Here is a 26,092-nt window from a genome sequence, read left to right on the forward strand (position 1 = left end):
TACCAGGTGTTATAAAAGATGATACAAGGAATTTCTTAAAGTGCAAATTGTAATGTAGATTCAGATTTTCCAAAGTATTAATGAATTAATTTTATTTAATTTCAACTTATTATTCTGCCTTACTCAAACTCAAAGCAGTATACAGGGAAGGGGTAAAACGCGGACCTCACGGATCTGACGGACCTCGCGGATCTAAACCCGTACGGCCTTAAAAATCTGAGGTCCGTGTCAGTCCGTGTCCCTGCCGCTTGTAGTTTCTGTCGCTGACAGATCTTGATTGAGATTTTAGCACTGACGGATCCGTCTCAGCCTAGGGAGGGAAAAGTGATAGGATCCGTCAGTGCTAAAAATCTCTTCGAGGTCTGTCAGAGCCAGAGACTAGTGCTGGAGTTTGGAGACTTCTTTTCCCCGCTATCTTGGCTTCTGCTCTGCCGCTCCAGCACTAGTCTCTGGCTCTGACAGACCTCGAAGAGATTTTTAGCGCTGACGGATCCTAACACTTTTCCCTCCCTAGGCTGAGACGGATCCGTCAGCGCTAAAATCTCATCAAGATCTGTCAGCGACAGAAACTACAAGCGCCACGGACACGGACCGACACGGACCTCAGATTTTTAAGGCCGTACGGGTTTAGATCTGCGAGGTCTGTCAGGTCCGTGTTTTACTCCTTCCCCAGTATACATAAGAATTATAAAAGCATTAAGAAATGGGAAGGGAAGAGGGGGGGAAGGGGGGACAGGAAGGGGGGAGGTACTTTATCGTGTTTGTGATAATCGATTGTTGATTTCTTTGAATTTATATATCTACAATGTATTAACTGAATTGAGATGATATTCTTTGTAAGATTTTTGTTATGTATAATTTATTTTTAAAACTCAATAAAAATTATTGAACATTAAAAAAATCCAATAAAAATGTACCCAGCAAAGATTAAATACATTTTAAGCAGCTTGTGCAAACAGCTGTATAGGAAAAATTGGCAAATTCATAATACAACGAATATAGGATGGCAACGTATTCCATACAAAGATGCCAGACAACTAAAAGGTGGACCAATTCCATGTCTTTAATTAAAACAATGCAGCAGGTCTGTACTTCAACCACCTAATACAAACTTGCTTTCACTTGGTCTTGAAGCAAATTTTCACTCTCTAGTACTTTGTCTAAAAACCTTGGGACATTCTCAACCATTCAGGTTGTCAGGAGAACCAGAATAAGAACATTAGAGCTGCCATACTGCGACAGATCAAAGGTCCATCAAGCCCGGGATCTCGTTTCCAGCAGAGGCCAATCCAGGTCCCAAGTACTGGACAGAAACCCAAAGAGGAGCAACATTCCAGAGCTGAGATTGTGATGTCATAATGCATCATTTCACCAATGCCTAAGAGCCAAACTCATCTGTGATGTCACAATGGTTTGATCCTATACTTGGCTCGCATTGAATTGCTGTACTAGGACGGATCAAAGGTCCGTCAAGCCCAGTGTCCTGTTTCCAACAGTAGGCAGCCCAGGTCACAAGTACCTGGCAAGATCCCATGGAAAAAACCAGATTTTATACTGCTTATCCTAGGAATAAGCAGTAGATTTTCCCAAGTCATCTTAATAATGAGATAGATTTGCATCCATCGAAAGTCGTACTCATAGACACACGATGGCAAATAAAGGCCAAATGTCCCATCCACTCTGCCCATCCGCAGTAACCATTATCTCTTCCTCTCTCTAAGAGATCCCATGTCCCTATCCCAAGCTTTCTTGAAATCAGACACAGTCTCTGTCTCCACCATCTCTTCTGGGAGACTGTTCCACGCATCTCCCACCCTTTCTGTAAAAAAGTATTTCCTTAGATGACTCCGGAGCCTATCACCTCTTAATTTCATCCTACGCCCTCTCATTCCAGAGCTTCCTTTCAAATGAAAGAGACTCGACTCATGCGCATTTACGCCATGTAGGTATTTATACATCTCTATCATATCTCCCCTCTCCTGTCTTTCCTCCAAAGTCTACAGATTGAGATCTTTAAGTCCGTCCCCATACGGCTTATGATGAAGACCACATACCATCCTCTGGACCGACTCCATCCTTTTTATGTCTTTTTGAAGGTGAGGCCTCCAGAATTGTACACAATATTCTAAATGAGGTCTCTCCAAAGTCTTATACAGAGGCATCAATACCTCCTTCTTCCTACTGGCCATACCTCTCCCTATGCACCCTAGCATCCTTCTAGCTTTCGCTGTCATCTTTTCATCCTGTTTGGCTACCTTAAGATCATCACATACAATCACACCCAAGCCCCGCTCTATTGTCGTGCTCATAAGTTCTTCACCCCCTAAACTGTACCGTTCCTTTGGATTTTTGCAGCCCAAAAGCATGACCTTGCATTTCATAGCATTAAATTTTAGCTGCCAAATTTCAGACCATCCTATCACTGATATATCTAAAAAAAATGAGCAGTGAATATTCCCAAGCCATCTTAATAATGGGATAGATTTGCATTCAATGAAAGTAGTACTCATACATGCAAAGTTTCAAGTTTCATCTTTATTTTGATTATACTATTGTATATTAAAATCAATAAAATCTTCGAACTTAAAAATAAACAAAATAGGGATTTGGGAACTCTCTCAATAAAGGAGAAACATAAAACATCCACAAAGAGAAATCTAGGTTATGTTGTCAAATAAAATGTTAATGTCATGATTTAATAAGTTAACAATAGTTTCTAAGACACAATAGATGATATTTCTTGTGAATGCCCTGAAATCTCAATGATTGGGTGTGTCTCAAGGACTTGAGAAGCCCTGGTCTAAATGATCAGCTAAGGATTTTTCCATTCTATCAAGGGTCCCTCTAATGTCACCAACTTGGAATCTATAGTCCATGCGATTTGATCTTCCATGTTGAATCAAGTTTATTTAAAAATTTGATTTGATCACAAAATCATAATCCAATGCGATTTACAAATAATGATAACATCGGGGAAAAAAAGGATTGACTACAATTTGTAAGCAGAATAAAAAGGTCATAGGTGATGAAACAATAGGATGGGAAAAGGTTGCCCACTGAATTTTCACTTATCAGCATTATTAGTCCTCTAACACAGTGTTCTTTAACCACTGGTCCATGGACCAGTGCCGGTCCACAGAAATTTCCTGCCGGTCCACAGGGCCAGCACGTGCATCAGGCCCAAAACAGTATTCTTCAACCACCGGTCCACGGTGCGATCGATGCGGCGTTATCTTCGAGCCAGCTCCCTCTTCCTAACTGATTCAGTGCACAAAGCCAGAGGCAGTGGCTCCTACGGGCATCCTGCGCCTGAACCGGAAGCCTTCTCTCTGACGTTGCAACGTCAAGGGAAGGCTTCCAGATGAGGCAACGGGACGTGCAAGGTGCAAATAGTACTATTATGGGGGCAGGGTCTGGGGTGCAGATTGGGTAGAGATGGGCGGGGTCCAGCCCACGACTTAACCCCGTGTTCTTCACCCGCTGGTCCACAGAATAATTCTTTTATTTCTGCCAGTCCATAGGTGTAAAAAGGTTGAAAAACACTGTTCTAACACGTCTCCTGATTATATAGAATTTGAATAACTCAGCCGAAGGTGTCCTTAAAAAGCCAGCTTTTCAGGAGACCATTGAACTTACTAAGTAATTTTTCTTCCCTTATATTGATTGGGAGCGAATTCCAAATTTGAGGGGCCGTGACAGAAAAGATCGTGTCCCTCCTTGAATAAATGAGTCTTAATGAAGGGACTAAGAGGAGAGATTTTTCTTCAGATTTTAAAGACCTTGTGGGGATATAAGGGATTAAAAGCCTTTCTAAAAATGCAGGAGCTTTGTTCGTTAACGTTTCGTGTGTAAGTAACGCTATTTTATATGTAATGCCATGATTTACAGGTAACCAATGCTTTTCCTTTAGGAGTGGAGTCACATGATCACATTTTTTCCTTTTGGTAATTATTTTTATTGCAGTTCCTAGTTCACTCAACCTACCACCCTAAACTCTTACTTATGTCCCAGCTATCATCCCGTGCAGTGGTAGTATTATCCACATCAGTGACCCGTGTTTTGCCATCTCAGCCACTTTACTGTTTCCTGGTCTACAAGGGGCCTTGTAAGGCTTCTGAGTTGCTCACACCAGACCCTTCTCCACCAAACTCCACCCTCAAAGCAAATAGGAACAAAAAACCTCATCACGGTCTTCTGAGAAAGGTCTGGGGAGGACTGCAAAGGCCTTTAAACACTGGCTTGGGATTAGGAGCTCATCTGTATAACTGACCTCACGACAATCAGGTCACATATAGGCCAGATTTTCAGGATATCCCTACTGAATATGCATGAGAGAGATCTGGGATCCTGCCTGATACTTGTGACATGGACTGGCCATTGTTGGAAACAGGATGCTAGATAGAGAATGACATGGAGACAAATTTTTCCCCTTCCCTGTAGGAACTCATTTTCCCTGCCCCATTCCTGAAAGTTCTGTCCTCATCTGCACAAGCCTCAAACGCTTTAAAATCCTAAGTGGCAACATTCTAGAGCTGAGATTGTGATGTCATAATGCCTCATTCCACCAATGCCTAAGCTCCGTCCTCATCCGCACAAGCCTCAAACGCTTTAAAATCCTAAGTAACAACATTCTAGAGCTCAGATTGTGATGTCATAATGCCTCATTCCACCAATGCCTAAGCTCCGTCTTCATCCGCACAAGCCTCAAACGCTTTAAAATCTTAAGTAGCAACATTCTAGAGCTGAGATTGTGATGTCATAATGCCTCATTCCACCAATGCCTAAGCTCCATCCTCATCCGCACAAGCCTCAAACCCTTTAAAATCCTAAGCAGCAACATTCTAGAGCTCAGATTGTGATGTCATAATGCCTCATTCCACCAATGCCTAAGCTCCGTCCTCATCCGCACAAGCCTCAAACACTTGAAAATCCTAAGTAGCAACATTCTAGAGCTCAGATTGTGATGTCATAATGCCTCATTCCACCAATGTCTAAGCTCCGCCCTCATCCGCACAAGCCTCAAACACTTTCAAATCCTAAGTAGCAACATTCTAGAGCTGAGATTGTGATGTCATAATATCTCATTCCACCAATGTCTAAGCTCCGCCCTCATCTGCACAAGCCTCAAACCCTTGAAAATCATAAGTGTTCAAGGCTTGTGCGGTTAAGGCCAAACTCACAGGGACGGGGACAAATATGTCAGTCTCTAATGCTGGACCTGATGAACCCTTAACCTGACCTAAGATGTCAAATCTTACATTCACATGGATCTTGCTGTCTGGGAGCTTATATTAATTTTAGTTAAGTTTATATAAAGCCAGAATCGGAATGGGTTGAATTTTAAGAATTGTCCCCTGTCTGACAGAAGAGGAGAAAATACATTTCTGCAAGCGAACAGTCTGGATGGTAAATGGCTTTATTTCAGCCAATTTGTTAAGTGGTTTGAAATCACTTTACATTCCATCTTACGTTTACAAACACACCTGGGACATGCAACGGTCGAACTGAAATGTGTAGAGCATTGAATAATAATAATAATATAATGATGGTAGTTATAATTATCCCAAGAATGCTGACTAAAGTCACAGTTGGCAGTGACAATTACACACCATAAGACCAAAAACAAAATGATTTGGGAATGTCATTTGAAGCTGGAGATGCTGATTAAAATTTTAATGATCTATATTTGTGTATAATTTTATTATTTACAGATAACTACATTTGCATGGGCAGCCACCCTTTTGTTCAGACCGCAACATTGTGTGCTGCGGCCGGGGGAGTCTTCATTGTAAAATGTGTCTGTTGAGGCAGGCTGGGGGGTCATTCCTGGGGAGGGATGGAAGGTAACTGACGCTCCGGTGGTGTCCTCTGCCAATCATACAGACTTCCTGGTATCATCTCGGCATAAGAACATAAGAATAGGCTTACTGGGTCAGACCAATGGTCCATCAAACCCAGTAGCCCGTTCTGACGGTGGCCAATCCAGGTCCCTAGTACCTGGCCCAAACCCAAGGAGTAGCAACATTCCAACATCTCAAGAAGTAAGCAAGATTCCGGAACCCCAAATAGTAGCAACGTTCCATGTGGAATCTCCGAGTGGCAACATTCTATGCTACCGATCCAATAACAGACTACGGGCTTTTCCTCCAGGAAATTGTCCAAACCTTTCTTAAAACCAGCTACGATATCTGCTCTTAGCACAACCTCTGGCAACGCGTTCCAGAGCTTAACTATTTTCTGAGTGAAAATTTTTTTCCTCCTATTGGTTTTAAAATTATTTCTCTGTAACTTCATCGAGTGTCCCCTAGTCTTTGTAAGAGTGAAAAATCGATCCACTTGTACCCGTTCTACTCCACTCAGAATTTTGTAGACTTCAATCCTATCTCCCCTCAGCCGACTCTTTTCCAAGGTGAAGAGCCCTAACCGCTTTCGTCTTTCTTCTTACGACAGGTGTTCCATCCCCTTTACCATCTTGGTCGCTCTTCTTTGAACCTTTTCTAATGTCGCTCTATCTTTCTTGAGAGAAGGAGACCAGAAGGTGGGCCTTCTGGCCGGCCAACTATGCCAGGTTAGGGGGTGGGGGTCCAACTGGAGTGAATGTACCTCTGCGAAACACTGGCTGCGTTGGTCATAGCGGCAAACCTGTACGTGTGAAAGAGAAAGAGATTCAAGAGCCAATTGAAAAAGAATCTAAGATAAGTCTAACTCTTTAATATAGCAACACAAAGGAATTTTTGTTTGCTTTTTGAAATTAGTGTTGTTCTTGGGGCAATAGTCGAAATGGGAGACGTTGCACCATTGTTATATTGACACAATTGAATGGAATCGAGGAATCGAGAATGCAGAGATGGTAAAAATGATTGTGGGGAGCAATAATAAATAATGGATGAACAAGAAATCCAAAAAAAGATAAAAAGAAAATATACTGTAGGTCATTTTTGCCTATGACGTGAGCAGGAGCAAAGTGAGTCATCATGATTAAAACCCAAACTGGGTACAACAGCTCCATATTCTGAGGCTTTTTCACCCCATTAACACTTGAGTATAAAACGCTAGTCTCTGTGCTTGTTACTCTATTAATCATTAAAATTGTAATTACAATTAGAATTTTAAAGGATCAAAGTAAATAATGACATCATAATACCATAATAGGGTGTGTTTCATTCTATGTTATCTATTTTTGGACCATGTGGTCAGACCAATATACAGTATTTTTGTTTTGTGAGATGAAAGGAATGCCATTTCCAACAGTACAAGGCAAGAGACATATAAAATGACCTGTTTGAATATTGCAGGAAGGACAGGACCTGGGAATATTCCTAGAGAATGACACGGGGACAATTTTTTCTCCATCCACGTGGGAACTCATTTCCCCATCCCAGCAAATTCTTTTCCTGTCCCTGCCCCATTCCTGCAAGCCTCAAACGCTTGAAAATCCTAAGTAGCAACATTCTAGAGCTCAGACTGTGATGTCATAATGCCACCAATACCTAAGCTCCGTCCTCACCTGCACAAGCCTGAAACACTATAAAATCCTAAGTAGCAACATTCTAGAGCTGAGATTGTGATGTCATAATGCCTCATTCCACCAATGCCTAAGCTCCGTCCTCATCTGCACAAGCCTCAAACGCTTTCAAATCCTAAGTAGCAACATTCTAGAGCTGAGATTGTGATGTCATAATGCCTCATTCCACTAATGTCTAAGCTCCGCCCTCATCTGCACAAGCCTCAAACACTTGAAAATCCTAAGTAGCAACATTCTAGAGCTGAGATTGTGATGTCATAATGCCTCATTCCACCAATGTCTAAGCTCCACCCTCATCTGCACAAGCCTCAAACACTTGAAAATCCTAAGTAGCAACATTCTAGAGCTGAGATTGTGATGTCATAATGCCTCATTCCACCAATGTCTAAGCTCCGCCCTCATCTGCACAAGCCTCAAACACTTGAAAATCCTAAGTAGCAACATTCTAGAGCTGAGATTGTGATGTCATAATACCTCATTCCACCAATGTCTAAGCTCCGCCCTCATCTGCACAAGCCTCAAACACTTGAAAATCCTAAGTAGCAACATTCTAGAGCTGAGATTGTGATGTCATAATGCCTCATTCCACCAATGCCTAAGCTCCGTCCTCATCTGCACAAGCCTCAAACTGTTTATAATCCTAAGTATCAACATTCTAGAGCTGAGATTGTGATGTCATAATACCTCATTCCACCAATGTCTAAGCTCCGCCCTCATCTGCACAAGCCTCAAACGCTTTAAAATCCTAAGTAGCAACATTCTAGAGCTGAGATTGTGATGTCATAATGCCTCATTCCACCAATGCCTAAGCTCCGTCCTCTTCTGCACAAGCCTCAAACACTTTCAAATCCTAAGTAGCAACATTCTAGAGCTGAGATTGTGATGTCATAATGCCTCATTCCACCAATGCCTAAGCTCCGTCCTCACCTGCACAAGCCTGAAACACTATAAAATCCTAAGTAGCAACATTCTAGAGCTGAGATTGTGATGTCATAATGCCTCATTCCACCAATGCCTAAGCTCCGTCCTCATCTGCACAAGCCTCAAACTGTTTAAAATCCTAAATAGCAACATTCTAGAGCTGAGATTGTGATGTCATAATACCTCATTCCACCAATGTCTAAGCTCCGCCCTCATCTGCACAAGCCTCAAACACTTGAAAATCCTAAGTAGCAACATTCTAGAGCTGAGATTGTGATGTCATAATGCCTCATTCCACCAATGTCTAAGCTCCGTCCTCATCTGCACAAGCCTCAAACGCTTGAAAATCCTAAGTAGCAACATTCTAGAGCTCAGATTGTGATGTCATAATGCCTCATTCCACCAATGCCTAAGCTCCGTGCTCATCCGCACAAGCCTTGAACACTTTAAAATTGTAAATGTTTGAGGCTTGTGCGGTTAAGGCAGAGCTTGCAGGAAAGGGGCAGGGATAGGGAGCGTGAGAAAAGTCGTGGGGATGGGACAGGAAAATTGAGTTCCTGTGGGGATGGGGACAAATATAATAATAATAAATGTATTCTTGTATACCGCCCAACCACAAAGTTTCAGGCAGTTAACAACAAAGAAGAACTGTACAATCAGTGGAAAAATACATCAGGCAAAAGAATAAAAGAAGATGATAAAAGAAAATTACATAATTATTTGACAAACTTATCAAACAAATGTGTTTCAAAAAATTTTCTGAAAGCGTTATAAGAATCCACTTGACAAATAAGCGGACTTAATCAGGAGTTCAATTTGCCTAGCTGAAAAGCAAATGTCCTATTCAGAAATTTCTTGTAACGACAGGATACTGGAAGGTCCCAATCGCCCGTCCCCCCACCCCCACCCTACTCTCCCACCCCATCACCCCCCACCACCACGTACAAGAATTACCAGACACCATTTTCTGGAAAATATAGGCCGCAGCCCTGTTTATTGGAATAAACAACAAATAACAATCCACAAAATATTATAACATCCGAGCTACCATGTAAACAATCATAAGAACATAAGCAATGCCTCAATACCCCAATTCCCCGCCATCCTCAGCTAGGGCCTGGGGGTGGCATGACCTTCATGCCCCTTAGAATACCATTCTCTGACACTCGCTCCCCACCGAGCTCTTGTCCTCTTAAGGCTCATTGCCGGATGAGCCCACCCCTCAAAACGCTTGGTAGCTCTGGACACCGCCGCTGCGACATCCCTAAACCCCAGCGCCAACCGAACCACCAACGGAAGGGCGGGAGGGAGGGAAAAGCCGCCCCCAGGAGCCAGAAATCCTTGACTCCGGAAGGTCCCAGCTTTTATACCCCCCTCTCTCGAACCTTCCATGCCCCGACCAATCAGAAGCTCAAACAGGTTGGAGCGGGAAGAAACTCACCCCTTACCTTTTCCCTACCTGCTAGCCTACACGTGGGCCCTCCAGCCCAGTATTAAATTTCGCCCATCGAGACTAGCTCTCAGGCTTATACATAAACATTAACTTATTGTGAATGTTTTTTAATGAGGTGTAAAAATGAAATTTTTTAAAATATATATATATGAGGGTAATGAGGGTAAATGTTGAGATATGTGTTTGAAATTAAACAAATGCCAAAATGTAAACTTTAAAAACAAATTCAGAAGACTTTTAAAAAGTGCAAAACATAATTAAAATGCAATGCCACCTAAGTAAATTGTGTAAAATGACTTTCAATGCCGTTTGCTAAGTCGGGAATAATACACAACAGGATGCATTAAAGGGATATCGAAGCACACCCTGAGTTTATTGTGAGGCATGAAGCCAAAGGCAACTGGGAAGGGTGCCAAAACCTTTTAATGCAGGTCCTGCAGCTTGTTATTGCACTCAGCAAATGTCCTGGGACAACCCCCCACCAAACCCACCACATAAAAGTTGGTTTAATCCTTTTTTATTGTATACTCATTCAATTCAGTTGAAATATTAAAAGAGCCAGAGTACATTGTGATGTCAGCAAGCATTGTTAGCGCCGACTTACTATTGGTTGATAGAGCATGATGAACTGACCGTGTATTAAAGGATTTGAAGCATGGTCACGTGACCGACTTGACAAAAAAAAAGAAAAAAACTCTGAATTACTTTATGAGTAAAATTAGAAGACGGATTTAAGGCAAAACCAATTTGAGCTGAACCGGTACAGTCCTTGAAAATGCTACTTGCTAAAGACGATTATAGTTAGCACTTTAGAAACTGGCTTTTGGTCTGAGTACCGGAAAGATACGGGTGAGAACGAGTGGGTTCAAAGATAAGAGAGCAATTATCACAGCAGAAACGGTAAACCATGGACATTCTGTATAGAAGAAAAAAGGTTAGGAGGATATGATAAAGCTATACAAGTACTTAAAAAAGATCAGACTTAGATTTTTATGCATGAAAGTTTTTACATTAAGAAAGATAACATACATAAGAACATAAGAATTACATTACAGGATAAGAGTAAGTTACAGGAACCGTAAAGAATTATGATACTTCAATTTCACGGAAGATAATACATATCACAGAAGATAATATATTATCTTCTGTGATATGTATTATCTTCTGTGATATGTATTATCTTCCGTGAAATTGAAGTATCATAATTCTTTACGGTTCCTGTAACTTACTCTTATCCTGTAATGTAATTCTACTGGAAATGCCCAGATATCTTCTATATTGTAATCCGCCTAGAACCGCAAGGCACAGGCGGAATAGAAATCCCTAATGTAATGTAATGTAATAAGAATAGCCTTCCTGATGGTCCATTAAGCCCATTCTCACGGTGGCCAATCCAGGTCCCTAGTACCTGGCCAAAACCCAAAGAGTAGCAACATTCCATTCGGAATCCCTAATGAGTGACAACATTCTATGCTACCAATCCAGGGCAAGAAGTGGCTTCCCCCACGTCTTAATAACAGACTATGGACTTTTCCTCCAGGAACTTGTCCAAACCTTTCTTAAAACCAGCTACGCTATCCGCTCTTACCACAACCTCTGGCAATGCGTGACCAGAAAGTGATCAAAAGTCAATTTTACAGTGATAATCTACCATCTAATTTCAATAAGGTATCTTTTATAGGGATTTTAAATTGTAAAGCAGATATAATTTTACATGGATAAAAAAAAGCACCTTTCCTGCTGGTTTAAGCTGTGAATTAATGACGTAGCTTGAGAATTCTGAGGTGCAGAATTCTAATAAATATTTTTTTTCTCGAAGAAACTAGCTTTATGGTAGCTTGTGATCCCCTACATGGGACTGACAGGAAAATTATGCCCTTAAGCTGTTGGAATGACATACGAGTATTTGGGGAGGGTTTTATTCAAATTTGTGGATTGTTTATTTTAGTTTTTATAAGATAGGGCATCCTAGGGGAAGTTCTCAGTCCAACTAACCAACTTCCTAAATCCTGAGCGTTATTTTGCCAATGGAGCTGAAAATAGTATTATCTTAATTCGTTAAGTGTCAATTTGCAGAAACAAAATTCTCTATTTTGACATTGTTTCAGATCATTGATTGAACCATATCCACCACATTCTCTTCTCGGTTGGGCTGAGAACTTTTCAGCAGCCCCTGGTAGTGGTTCAGCTTCTGATGGATTAATGTCTCCATCTTAAAAAAACAAAAAACATGATAAGTGTTTGGTAGCAGCCTAGTTGCTCCTTCAAATAGTTCCATACAATCAGACCACAGATGAGATAACAACCTATTGGGTCCTAATTGCACCTGCTCTGGACCAAGGATACCAATATGTCATGTTAGAAACATAGAAACATGATAGCAGATAAAGGACAAATGGTCCATCCACAGCATCCACTGTCTCCTCCTCTCCCTATTGGCTAAGGCTCTTAACATTTGCATTTCCTCTTCCTATTGGCTAAGGCTCTTTACTCCTGCATTGTGAGGTCAGAGAACTTTATGGTTATAGAAACATGATGGCAGATAAAGGCCAAATGGTCCATCCACAGCATCCACTGTCTCCTTCTCTCCCTATTGGCTAAGGCTCTTAACATTTGCATTTCCTCTTCCTATTGGCTAAGGCTCTTTACACCTGCATTATGAGGTCATAGAGCTTTGTGGTTATAGAAACATAGAAACATGATGGCAGATAAAGGCCAAATGGCCCATCCGCAGCATCCACTATCTCCTCCTCTCCCTATTGGCTAAGGCTCTTAACATTTGCATCTCCTCTTCCTATTGGCTAAGGCTCTTTACTCCTGCATTGTGAGGTCAGAGAACTTTATGGTTATAGAAACATGATGGCAGATAAAGGCCAAATGGCCCATCCGCAGCATCCACTATCTCCTCCTCTCCCTATTGGCTAAGGCTCTTTATACCTGCATTGTGATGTCATGGAACTTGATGGTTATAGAAACATTGTTCACTCACTCACTAGGGAGATACTTATAAGTTCTGTGATGAATATAATATAATTCACTGATATCACAGCTCTTGTTAAGGATTCAATATAAGTAAAGTGCTCAGACCCTTCAACCAAACAGTGTTTAGTGATAACACCAAACTATGGCTGCCACTGGGACCATCATCGCCTTTACTGTCCCGGCCTTCCTGATAATAACCGTCTGGTATCTGTATATATGTTGGAATTCTTAAACATCTATGAAACTCGGAAAACAAACCCAGAGTTATCTTGGATTGTAGCTGGGAAGGCTGAATGGAATGTGATTAGGTGGCCAGAGACTTATCTTTGGGCTGATACTGGTGCGAAAATCAAATACAGCTGAAATTTTCAGTTGAATGAAAGGCATCCCGAGTTTCGTACTCTTCCTCAGGAGGGGTCACTATCAAATGAATACAAACATATAAGAAAACTATAATATCTTTTCAGATTATTATCGCTTAACACTGCCTCAACGATGACTCCTACCCCCTTAAATTAACAGCAACCATTTCATAAACCAATAATAACTCTTACATACCTCCTCGTGGCTATTTCATTCTCGGAGAACAAGAAAAGCTGAGCTGCAAGAAAACGCTCATAAGTACCCTCCGCGCCGGCCGTACCGGAAGTGAATCACCTCCGAATCCCGGAACAGGAAGTACCCAAACAAATTGTTTTACTAACCAAACAAGGAAAAATAAACAAAATAAAATATATATCTACATAATTAATTAAATAATGATTTGGAAAGGCGAAACCCGAAAAACTGGAACCGGTCTATTTCAGCATTTAGTCCCAGCGGATACAAAGTTTTCCAATTAAAAATAAATCTGTGTTCCTTAATGGACAAAAATTGAGACATACCTCCTGACTTCTGTTTGGCATGGAATAGGACTGTGGATTTGAGAGAATCAATGGAGTGTTCCTTGTCCAACCAATGCGATACCAGGGCTGCCGTAATCCTGCTCACTCTGATATTACTCAGATGTTCCGTGAGACGGACCTTCATTTTTCTGGGCGAGTTATGCAATATACGACACCACTGGAATCACAATTGGTATTGGAACGAAGGAAATATCGTTTGCCACCACTAAAAGGAATCTCAATAGAATCTGCTTCTAACACATATCGGCATTGGCGACATCCACTACACCTCTGATGAGGGAACGAGGTAAAACTAGAACTCTCCATATCCCTATATTTGAGGATTTCCCCCATATTGCGAGCTCGAGACAAAGCAAATATGGGGAACTGAGAAAAAAACTGAATGATACTGTAAATCTGGCCAATGTTTCCTAATATCCCAAAATGAGTAGTGAAGAGGGCTAGAAATTGTCAGCGTCAATGGTTATTTCACACTGCCACTCAGAAAGTCTATGACAATCTTGCGTGTGTGCTTCCTTATACCGGCAATGGATCATCCATAAAAAGAATTACTGTATTAGGAAACACTGGCCAGTTTTACATATGTATTTAAATACCTCTATCATATTTCCCCTCTCAAACAAAAGAGTAGCCCAAGAGCCCGTCTCGAAGGGCGAAGGGTAACACGGGGCTGGGAGCCCCTAAGTTGCCCATGAGGCAGGTTAGCAAGGGGAGAAGGTTAAGAATAGGAAGTCGTGGGGAATAGAGGGGGCATGGTTCGTGCTAGGAATTTAGCGCGTGATTGGAGGAAAGGAGCGGGAGTGGCTTTGGAGGAAGTTTTTAAAGCCAGGACCTTGGAGGACTCAGTTTTTTCTGGGTCCTCCTGGGCGGCTTTTTCTCGCCCACCCCCCCCCCTTTATTGGTGGCCTTGGTGGCTCGGGTTGGCGGGTCTCCCGAGCTACTGGGTGCTGGGGCTCATCCGGCGATGAGCGGTGGGCTGGCGAGGAGCCGTGCCTGGGGGTCTACTGACTCGGTTAATGGGGCATGAGGTCATGCCACCCCTCAGACTCTTGCTGTTTATGGCGGGGTTGGGGGAAATTTATTGATGGTTACACCAGGTAGCTTGGGAGGAGCTTGCAGATTTGTTATATGGAAGTTAATGTTTGTGGATGTTAATTTATGCAAATTATTACCTGTTTTGTTAATAAATTGAGCTGCGGCTATAAAACAAATATGTGTGTGGTCTATTAGTTATTTGGATGGGATACAGGGAGGGGGCGTTTGGGCGGTAGTAGGGGCTATCCAGATCCCGCTGTTAACACTTCATTGCAACAAAGACGGATAAACAATGTTGCAACTTATTATGTGTCTGGATTTGCAACAAGCATCATCAAACAATACGAAGCCAATCTTTCCTGGAAAAGAAAGAAACAAGTCAGTCAAATGGACAGTGGAGAAATAGTGAGAGCTAGGAATTCTGGGAAAGATAAAAAAACGGAAAGGCGTTCCGAGAAGGAAGGAGAGTGGGATTTAAAAGGAATGGAAAGCATATCAGAGGCAATGGGACTGTTCCAGAGCAACACATCCCCCTGGTGCCCCTGCCCTACCCACTATGCCAAGAAGAGAAGAAAATGGATCGGGAATAATTTTGATGCCCCTTGTTCCTTATGTCCTGTGTGTTTGCACCTCTTGCACAGCCCTCAGGGGCTGATGCAGAAAAGCTCACGGTAGAGCCAGATGCAGAGGTTGGAGTGCACGGGTTCTACTGCGTGAGTGACATGGCCACGCAAGAGGCTAATTGCAAGCAAATTTTATTCAAGGAAAACCTGTGGCATGTGTGAGGGGGGATATCCTGGGTGCAGGTAAGTGCAACTTCTTACGCGCATGCCCAAACAAAAAAATGAAACTGTCCGCACACCTCAGTTCTTTGTTCTTATGAACCTAAATATGAACCTCACAAAAACTGGGGACTGGGTAAAACGAGGAGCCCACACACCCCACGGTGAGCGGGCTCTGTGAGGTCCATGGGGGTTAAAACGAGGATCCTTGTGGACCCCATGCCAGGACCACTTTCTTTTTAAGGCTGTGCGCTTTGGTTCTGCGGGGCCCCCGGATAGAAGGCATTCAGGGCACTGGGGTGCAGGAAAGCTGGGCACACCAAAAGGGAGAGCGAGGATGAGAAGGCAGGACATTCATGCGGCATCCCAACCACAAACAGAAAAGAAACCAGCCAAAGGAGAAGTCACAACGTGGACCCCACAGAAAAAAACGCATGGCCTTAAAAAGAAAGTGGCCGTGATCCCTGGGGATCTTCGTTTTTTAACCCCTGCAGACCTCATGGATCCTGCTCACTCTACAGATCATCATTTTAACTCCTACAGCACTCGCAGACCCTGCTGGAGGGAGGTAAGATGAGGATTTATGAGGTGACCGGGAGCCATGAGGTCCGCAGGAGTTAAAACGAGGATCCCTGTGGATCCCGTGCTTTTTTAAAGGATGTGCGATAGAGATCCACAAGGTCCGTGGGAGACTGCTCCTACTACTATGAATTATTTCTATAGCACTACCAGACACATGCAGCACTGTACAGAGTCACAAAGAAGAAAACAGTCCCTGCTTCAAAGAGCTTACAATCTAAACAGCCAAGACAGACAAACAGGATGTCATGGATACAGTTAAGGGGAAGGGTTAATCTGCTGGCTGGGTTGGAGGGCAGGACAATCAAGCCATTGTGACATCACTGATGAGGTTGGCTCTTATTGGTGGAATGAGGCATTATGACATCACAGTCTCAGCTCTGCTTCCCAAAGACTGAAACTCTTCACACTACTACTATGAATTATTTCTATAGCGCTACCAGACGTACGCACCGCTGTACAGAGTCACAAAGAAGACAGTCCCTGCTCCAAAGAGCTTACAATCTAAACAGCCAAGACAGACAAACAGGATGTCATGGATACAGTTAAGGGGAACGGTTAATCTGCTGGCTGGGCTGATGGGCAGACGGTTAAGGATTGAAGGCTATATCATAAAGGTGGGGTCTCAGTCTGCTTTAAAACAAGTAAGGCAAGGAGCTTGGAGAACAAACTCGGGCAATTTATTCCAGACATAGGGGGCAGTTAGATGAAAGGAACAAAGTCTGGAATTGGCAGTGGAGGAGAAGGGTAACGTTAAGAGTGACTTATCTGAGGATCGGAGTTCTCTAGGAGGTAGATAAGGAGAGAGAAGAGAGATATTGAGGGGCAGCAGAAGGTCAGCAATAAGATCTTGAACTGTATGTGATGGCAGATAGGGAATCAGTGGAGTGACTTAAGGAGAGGGGTGACATGAGCGTAGCGAGGTTGGTAGAAGATGAGTCATGCAGTAGAGTTCTGCACAGATTGCAGGAAGGAAAGGCAGCACTGCGGGAGACCAGTTAGAAGTAGATTGCAGTAATCTAAGTGTGAAGTTACGAGAGTGTGGACAAGGGTCCGGGTAGTGTGCTCAGAGAGGAAGGGGTGGATTTTGGTGATGTTGTAGAGAGAGAAGCGACAGGCCTTAGCAGTTTGTTGGATGTGCGTAGGAAATGAGAGGCCGGAATCGAAGATGACTCCAAGGTTGCGAGCAGAGGAGACTGGAATGATGACAGTATTATTTACCGAGATGGAGAAAGGAGGAGGAGGAGCAGAGGGTTTAGGAGGAAAAAGGAGCAGCTCAGTCTTGGACATGTTTAGTTTCGGATGACGGCAGGATATCCAGGCAGCAATGTCAGCCAAACAAACAAAGACTTTTTCTTGGACTTTGGGTGAAATTTCAGATGTAGAGAGGTAGAACTGGGAGTCATCAGCCTATAGGTGACACTGGAAGCCATGGGAGGAGATCAGGAGGGCACCGAGGGAAAAGGTGGAGAGAGAGAAGATCCTTGTTTTACCCAGTCTCCAAAAATTGCTTCCACGTACATTTTTTTGTGGGGCTCCAGTGCGCGCGTTCACTTTTGGCTTTGTTCTGACACGTTGGAACGTGTTCCTTTCCATCTGCCTTTAAACCTTGCAGGGCTTCTTACTCGCAAAACAAGATAAAAGCCGGCAGTTACACTGGGAAGAGCGGCAGGAAGTGTTCTCCACAAAACCTTTTACATCACCCTAGTGGAAGAATTCTTGCATTGTGTCCACATCAAAAGCGGGCAGCGTTCCCTCTGCAGAGCACAGAATACCTGAGTTAGCCCATCAGCGCACAAGCCCTCTTTGGGTCGCTTGGCACGAGCAACCTGCATTCAACTCGCGGTAGCTCTGTGGCCAAGCCCACGGTTGCTTTCTGCATCTGCTCCTCGGCAATAGAAAGGGAAGTGGGGGGAGGGAGAGAAAAGGAAGAGAAGCATGTGTGTGTGTATGTGAGGGGGGGGGGGAAGGTTGGCAGACACAGGTTCATTAATCTGCTGTAAAAATGATGAACTGGATGAGATAATGAAGCCACAGCCTGTTTATTTGCCATGCAAACTCCTGGGCCAGCGTGCAGTCACCTAATGCAGGAATAGAGATAATTCCAGGGAAATTACAGCCTCATTAATATGCTAATCTAGCTGGGGGCCTGGAACGAGTTTTGGGTTTGTGGTGCTTGGGGGAGAGGGGGCGGCTCCCTCTGTTGCATGGCAACGGTTTACTCCAGGTAACCCCTCTCTCCTTGCCCTTGATATCTCCGAAGGCCTAAAACGTGCAAAAGAGGTACAGCGTCCCTATAGTCACAGAACATTGAGCAAAATAATAATAAAAAAAAAAAAGCAAACAGAGACGCACCCCCAGGCCCTGCAAATGCATTCACGGTGTAATCATTCGAGGGAGAGACTCAGAGAAAGCTATATGCACAACTAGCCAATGCCCACATTACCACCCAAATACCAGGGAACGCAACATCCACACGCGCATTCACTGTGCGTAACTGACTTTTACGAGGACATGCCGGGAAATTTCGCCGCTCCGGAGAACATCAGAACTCACTGTAAATATTTCTGCAGTGAAGTGTTTGAAGGAATGTCCCACTAAGGCTGGCAAAGAGTCGTAGAATCTCGCTTAGATTATATCCCAGGGTTCATGAAATTTGCAAGTCAGAGACCTACAATGCATTTCACACTGTAAACATTTGTAACACTTTTCATTCCAGCGGTATCCTGTAACCTTTACAAGTGGTTTTGGCAGCCATCTCTGGAGTGAAATCAAGACAGAAATGACAAGCATGCCAACATAATGACAGAGAGAATGGGGAAGTGGATGAAACAAGCTCACAGTAAAGGGAAGAGAAAAGAGAGATTAAGGAAGGACAAAGGAGTAACTTAAGTTCACATGATTAGTGGTGAAGGTAGGATTTAAACCTGGGTCTCTGGTTGTTCTAGTAAGCTAGAAACATCGATGCTTTCTTTTATCAGTGCTTCCGCCATTTTTCCGGGAACCGAGGTCAGACTCACTGGTCTGTAGTTTCCCGGGTCACCTCTTGATCCCTTTTTAAAGATGGGCGTGATGTTGGCTGCCTTCCAATCCTCCGGGATCACGCCTGTTTTCAGGGATAGATTGCATATTTGCTGCAGAGTAGTCTAAGGAAATACTTTAATACAGAAAAGGTGGTTGATAGTCGCCTGGTAGAGGTGGTGAAGACTAAGACTGGATCTGAATTTAAGAAAGTGTGGGACAGGCACTTGGGATCGCTTAGGAAGAGGAGGAGATAGTGGATGCTGCGGATGGGCACACTGGATGGGCCATTTGGCTTTTATCTGCCATCATGTTTTTATAACCATAAAGCTCTATGACCTCACAATGCAGGTATAAAGAGCCTTAGCCAATAGGGAGAGGAGGAGATAGTGGATGCTGCAGATGGGCCATTTGGCCTTTATCTGCCGTCATGTTGCTATAACCATAAAGTTCTATGATCTCACAATGCAGGTATAAAGAGCCTTAGCCAATAGGGAGAGGAGGAGGTAGTGGATGCTGCGGATGGGCATACTGGATGGGCCGTTTGGCCTTTATCTGCCTTCATGTTTCTATAATCATAATGCTCTATGACCTCACAGTGCAGGTCTAAAGAGCCTTAGCCAATAGGGAGAGGAGGAGGTAGTGGATGCTGCGGATGGGCATACTGGATGGGCCATTTGGCCTTTATCTGCCGTCATGTTTCTATAATCATAATGCTCTATGACCTCACAGTGCAGGTCTAAAGAGCCTTAGCCAATAGGGAGAGGAGGAGGTAGTGGATGCTGCGGATGGGCATACTGGATGGGCCATTTGGCCTTTATCTGCCGTCATGTCTCTATAATCATAATGCTCTATGACCTCACAGTGCAGGTCTAAAGAGCCTTAGCCAATAGGGAGAGGAGGAGGTAGTGGATGCTGCGGATGGGCATACTGGATGGGCCATTTGGCCTTTATCTGCCGTCATGTTTCTATAATCATAATGCTCTATGACCTCACAGTGCAGGTCTAAAGAGCCTTAGCCAATAGGGAGAGGAGGAGGTAGTGGATGCTGCGGATGGGCATACTGGATGGGCCATTTGGCCTTTATCTGCCGTCATGTTTCTATAATCATAATGCTCTATGACCTCACAGTGCAGGTCTAAAGAGCCTTAGCCAATAGGGAGAGGAGGAGGTAGTGGATGCTGCGGATGGGCATACTGGATGGGCCGTTTGGCCTTTATCTGCCTTCATGTTTCTATAATCATAATGCTCTATGACCTCACAGTGCAGGTCTAAAGAGCCTTAGCCAATAGGGAGAGGAGGAGGTAGTGGATGCTGCGGATGGGCATACTGGATGGGCCATTTGGCCTTTATCTGCCGTCATGTTTCTATAATCATAATGCTCTATGACCTCACAGTGCAGGTCTAAAGAGCCTTAGCCAATAGGGAGAGGAGGAGGTAGTGGATGCTGCGGATGGGCATACTGGATGGGCCATTTGGCCTTTATCTGCCGTCATGTTTCTATAATCATAATGCTCTATGACCTCACAGTGCAGGTCTAAAGAGCCTTAGCCAATAGGGAGAGGAGGAGGTAGTGGATGCTGCGGATGGGCATACTGGATGGGCCATTTGGCCTTTATCTGCCGTCATGTTTCTATAATCATAATGCTCTATGACCTCACAGTGCAGGTCTAAAGAGCCTTAGCCAATAGGGAGAGGAGGAGGTAGTGGATGCTGCGGATGGGCATACTGGATGGGCCGTTTGGCCTTTATCTGCCGTCATGTTTCTATAATCATAATGCTCTATGACCTCACAGTGCAGGTCTAAAGAGCCTTAGCCAATAGGGAGAGGAGGAGGTAGTGGATGCTGCGGATGGGCATACTGGATGGGCCGTTTGGCCTTTATCTGCCTTCATGTTTCTATAATCATAATGCTCTATGACCTCACAGTGCAGGTCTAAAGAGCCTTAGCCAATAGGGAGAGGAGGAGGTAGTGGATGCTGCGGATGGGCATACTGGATGGGCCATTTGGCCTTTATCTGCCGTCATGTTTCTATAATCATAATGCTCTATGACCTCACAGTGCAGGTCTAAAGAGCCTTAGCCAATAGGGAGAGGAGGAGGTAGTGGATGCTGCGGATGGGCATACTGGATGGGCCATTTGGCCTTTATCTGCCGTCATGTTTCTATAATCATAATGCTCTATGACCTCACAGTGCAGGTCTAAAGAGCCTTAGCCAATAGGGAGAGGAGGAGGTAGTGGATGCTGCGGATGGGCATACTGGATGGGCCATTTGGCCTTTATCTGCCGTCATGTTTCTATAATCATAATGCTCTATGACCTCACAGTGCAGGTCTAAAGAGCCTTAGCCAATAGGGAGAGGAGGAGGTAGTGGATGCTGCGGATGGGCATACTGGATGGGCCATTTGGCCTTTATCTGCCGTCATGTTTCTATAATCATAATGCTCTATGACCTCACAGTGCAGGTCTAAAGAGCCTTAGCCAATAGGGAGAGGAGGAGGTAGTGGATGCTGCGGATGGGCATACTGGATGGGCCATTTGGCCTTTATCTGCCGTCATGTTTCTATAATCATAATGCTCTATGACCTCACAGTGCAGGTCTAAAGAGCCTTAGCCAATAGGGAGAGGAGGAGGTAGTGGATGCTGCGGATGGGCATACTGGATGGGCCATTTGGCCTTTATCTGCCGTCATGTTTCTATAATCATAATGCTCTATGACCTCACAGTGCAGGTCTAAAGAGCCTTAGCCAATAGGGAGAGGAGGAGGTAGTGGATGCTGCGGATGGGCATACTGGATGGGCCATTTGGCCTTTATCTGCCGTCATGTTTCTATAATCATAATGCTCTATGACCTCACAGTGCAGGTCTAAAGAGCCTTAGCCAATAGGGAGAGGAGGAGGTAGTGGATGCTGCGGATGGGCATACTGGATGGGCCATTTGGCCTTTATCTGCCGTCATGTTTCTATAATCATAATGCTCTATGACCTCACAGTGCAGGTCTAAAGAGCCTTAGCCAATAGGGAGAGGAGGAGGTAGTGGATGCTGCGGATGGGCATACTGGATGGGCCATTTGGCCTTTATCTGCCGTCATGTTTCTATAATCATAATGCTCTATGACCTCACAGTGCAGGTCTAAAGAGCCTTAGCCAATAGGGAGAGGAGGAGGTAGTGGATGCTGCGGATGGGCATACTGGATGGGCCGTTTGGCCTTTATCTGCCGTCATGTTTCTATAATCATAATGCTCTATGACCTCACAGTGCAGGTCTAAAGAGCCTTAGCCAATAGGGAGAGGAGGAGGTAGTGGATGCTGCGGATGGGCATACTGGATGGGCCGTTTGGCCTTTATCTGCCGTCATGTTTCTATAATCATAATGCTCTATGACCTCACAGTGCAGGTCTAAAGAGCCTTAGCCAATAGGGAGAGGAGGAGGTAGTGGATGCTGCGGATGGGCATACTGGATGGGCCATTTGGCCTTTATCTGCCGTCATGTTTCTATAATCATAATGCTCTATGACCTCACAGTGCAGGTCTAAAGAGCCTTAGCCAATAGGGAGAGGAGGAGGTAGTGGATGCTGCGGATGGGCATACTGGATGGGCCATTTGGCCTTTATCTGCCGTCATGTTTCTATAATCATAATGCTCTATGACCTCACAGTGCAGGTCTAAAGAGCCTTAGCCAATAGGGAGAGGAGGAGGTAGTGGATGCTGCGGATGGGCATACTGGATGGGCCATTTGGCCTTTATCTGCCGTCATGTTTCTATAATCATAATGCTCTATGACCTCACAGTGCAGGTCTAAAGAGCCTTAGCCAATAGGGAGAGGAGGAGGTAGTGGATGCTGCGGATGGGCATACTGGATGGGCCGTTTGGCCTTTATCTGCCTTCATGTTTCTATAATCATAATGCTCTATGACCTCACAATGCAGGTATAAAGAGCCTTAGCCAATAGGGAGAGGAGGAGGTAGTGGATGCTGCGGATGGGCATACTGGATGGGCCGTTTGGCCTTTATCTGCCTTCATGTTTCTATAATCATAATGCTCTATGACCTCACAGTGCAGGTCTAAAGAGCCTTAGCCAATAGGGAGAGGAGGAGGTAGTGGATGCTGCGGATGGGCATACTGGATGGGCCATTTGGCCTTTATCTGCCGTCATGTTTCTATAATCATAATGCTCTATGACCTCACAGTGCAGGTCTAAAGAGCCTTAGCCAATAGGGAGAGGAGGAGGTAGTGGATGCTGCGGATGGGCATACTGGATGGGCCATTTGGCCTTTATCTGCCGTCATGTTTCTATAATCATAATGCTCTATGACCTCACAGTGCAGGTCTAAAGAGCCTTAGCCAATAGGGAGAGGAGGAGGTAGTGGATGCTGCGGATGGGCATACTGGATGGGCCATTTGGCCTTTATCTGCCGTCATGTTTCTATAATCATAATGCTCTATGACCTCACAGTGCAGGTCTAAAGAGCCTTAGCCAATAGGGAGAGGAGGAGGTAGTGGATGCTGCGGATGGGCATACTGGATGGGCCATTTGGCCTTTATCTGCCGTCATGTTTCTATAATCATAATGCTCTATGACCTCACAGTGCAGGTCTAAAGAGCCTTAGCCAATAGGGAGAGGAGGAGGTAGTGGATGCTGCGGATGGGCATACTGGATGGGCCGTTTGGCCTTTATCTGCCTTCATGTTTCTATAATCATAATGCTCTATGACCTCACAATGCAGGTATAAAGAGCCTTAGCCAATAGGGAGAGGAGGAGGTAGTGGATGCTGCGGATGGGCATACTGGATGGGCCGTTTGGCCTTTATCTGCCTTCATGTTTCTATAATCATAATGCTCTATGACCTCACAGTGCAGGTCTAAAGAGCCTTAGCCAATAGGGAGAGGAGGAGGTAGTGGATGCTGCGGATGGGCATACTGGATGGGCCATTTGGCCTTTATCTGCCGTCATGTTTCTATGTTTCTAAGCATTTGGGTACAGATCATGCATTTACACCGCCTTCTTCCGGTGCATCCAAAGCTCTTTACATATTACACAGGTTTTCCCTCTGTCCTTGGTGGACTTACAGTCTAGGTTTTGTACCTGGTCAGTGGAAGATTAAGGGCAGCTTTTACTAAGCTGCGATAGCGTTTTTAGCGCACGCAGGATTTTAACGCACACTACGCGGCTAGAACTAACGCCAGCTCAATGCAGGCGTAAAGGTCTAGCGTGTGCGGCAGTTCAGCGCGCGCTAAGACCGCTATCTCATCCCCCAATGTTCCCCATGCACTCTAAGGTCAACTGATCAAAAACTTCTCTATATTCCCTCCATAAAAGACTTCTACTATACACGGAAAATAAATTTCGCAGTAGCTGCCCCAACTCTACGGAATTCTCTGCCACAGCAACTCCGCGATGAACAACATCTGGACAAATTTAAGATAAGCCTAAAGACTTTTTTATTTTGTGACGCCTTTGGTTGTGCTTAGACTTATCTTCTTCCTTTTTTTTTTTCCTTCTCTTTTCTTTTTTTTCCTTCCTTTTCCTCTCCAAGCAACCAACCGCTTTAACAGAGCGACCCCACCCTATACGTTTTATCCCATTCCCACTTTCTCCTTTTCTTCTCAAATATGTAACTTTTCTCCTCCCCTCCCTTTTACCCTCACTTTCAAGTTTGTCTTGTTGGTATTATTTATGTTCACACCATTTATTTTAAAACGCCAATTATTTTATTTTTTTATCTTTCTTACCTTAAATTTTATTGTTAACCGGCCAGATATTTGTTGATGGTCGGTATATTAAAAACTACTAAACTTGAAACTTGGTAAAAGGAGCCCTAAGTGACTTGCTCAGGGTCACGAAGAGCCATTTGGGGAACTGAACCTGGGGCTCCCCTAGCTCTCAGCCCACTCTATGTCTAACATATGGGGCTAGATTCTGTATATCAGTGCCAGAAAAAATGATCGCTTGAGCTGGCTGCTGTTTATAGAATAGCCCATGTCAAAGCCCCCTTTTCAGATCCACGTGGACAAAGTTACGCACGCGTGTTTACAGAATGCCGTCAATGATGCACACAAAAATTCTAAATTATGCACAATTAGCAGCAATAATTGGCTCATTACTCAATTAAATTAGTCTAATTGACTGGTTTCTGTGATTGAAGATTTTCCTTTTTTTATTTTGAATATGAATGGCTTTCCATCTCTTTTCCTTGACGCTGGCTTTGTAATTTTCTGAGATGAGTGCTCATTTCACTTGTTTGTAAATTTAAAACAAAGCGCAAAATAACCCACTATCCGCTGTATATCAGCTGGCTAAATTTTAGAGACTAAAAGGTGGATGTCAACAGGGGTGAATTTAGGGTGGGCGGGGGTCAAAGAGTTAAGGCCTTGGCATGAAGTTTTGGCACCAGTCTTCTAAACCTCTGTAAATACCTGGAAGGTCTGAACGGAGAAGCATAGGGAGGTGAGGAGTGTCTTAGAGCAGCTGTCTCAGCACCCTGAAGTTGGGGGGATCAAATCCCAGCACCGCTCTCCGTGACCCCGAGCAAGTCGCCCACCTGCATGCAAGGGCGGTTTGGAAAGTTTCCTTAAAAAGCAAATGAAACAGTATCGTCTCCAGCAATGGCTATATACTTAGTAACATAGTAGATGACGGCAGATAAAGACCCGAATGGTCCATCCAGTCTGCCCAACCTGATTCAATTTTAATTTTTTAATTTTTTCTTCTTAGCTATTTCTGGGCAAGAATCCAAAGCTCTACCTGGTACTGTGCTTGGGTTCCAACTGCCGAAATCTCCGTCAAAACCTACTCCAGCCCATCTCCACCCTCCCAGCCATTGAAGCCCTCCCCAGCCCATCCTCCCCCAAACGGCCATATACAGACACAGACCGTGCAAGTCTGCCC

General features: G+C 44.2%; 1 protein-coding gene across 1 annotated transcript in view; it reads right to left on the reverse strand.

The window, feature by feature from the left end:
- The window catches only part of LHX5 (LIM homeobox 5), a 69,533-nt gene extending 50,775 nt beyond the window's left edge, over nt 1–18,758 (reverse strand). Inside the window, exon 1 of the mRNA XM_033956642.1 lies at nt 18,739–18,758. The gene's annotated coding sequence lies outside the window, so the exon portion shown is untranslated. The remainder of the gene's footprint in view (nt 1–18,738) is intronic.
- Between the last annotated feature and the right edge of the window lie 7,334 nt (nt 18,759–26,092).

The sequence above is a fragment of the Geotrypetes seraphini genome, chromosome 8 (genome assembly GCF_902459505.1).
Source record: "Geotrypetes seraphini chromosome 8, aGeoSer1.1, whole genome shotgun sequence".
Classification (NCBI taxonomy): Eukaryota; Metazoa; Chordata; class Amphibia; order Gymnophiona; family Dermophiidae; genus Geotrypetes; species Geotrypetes seraphini.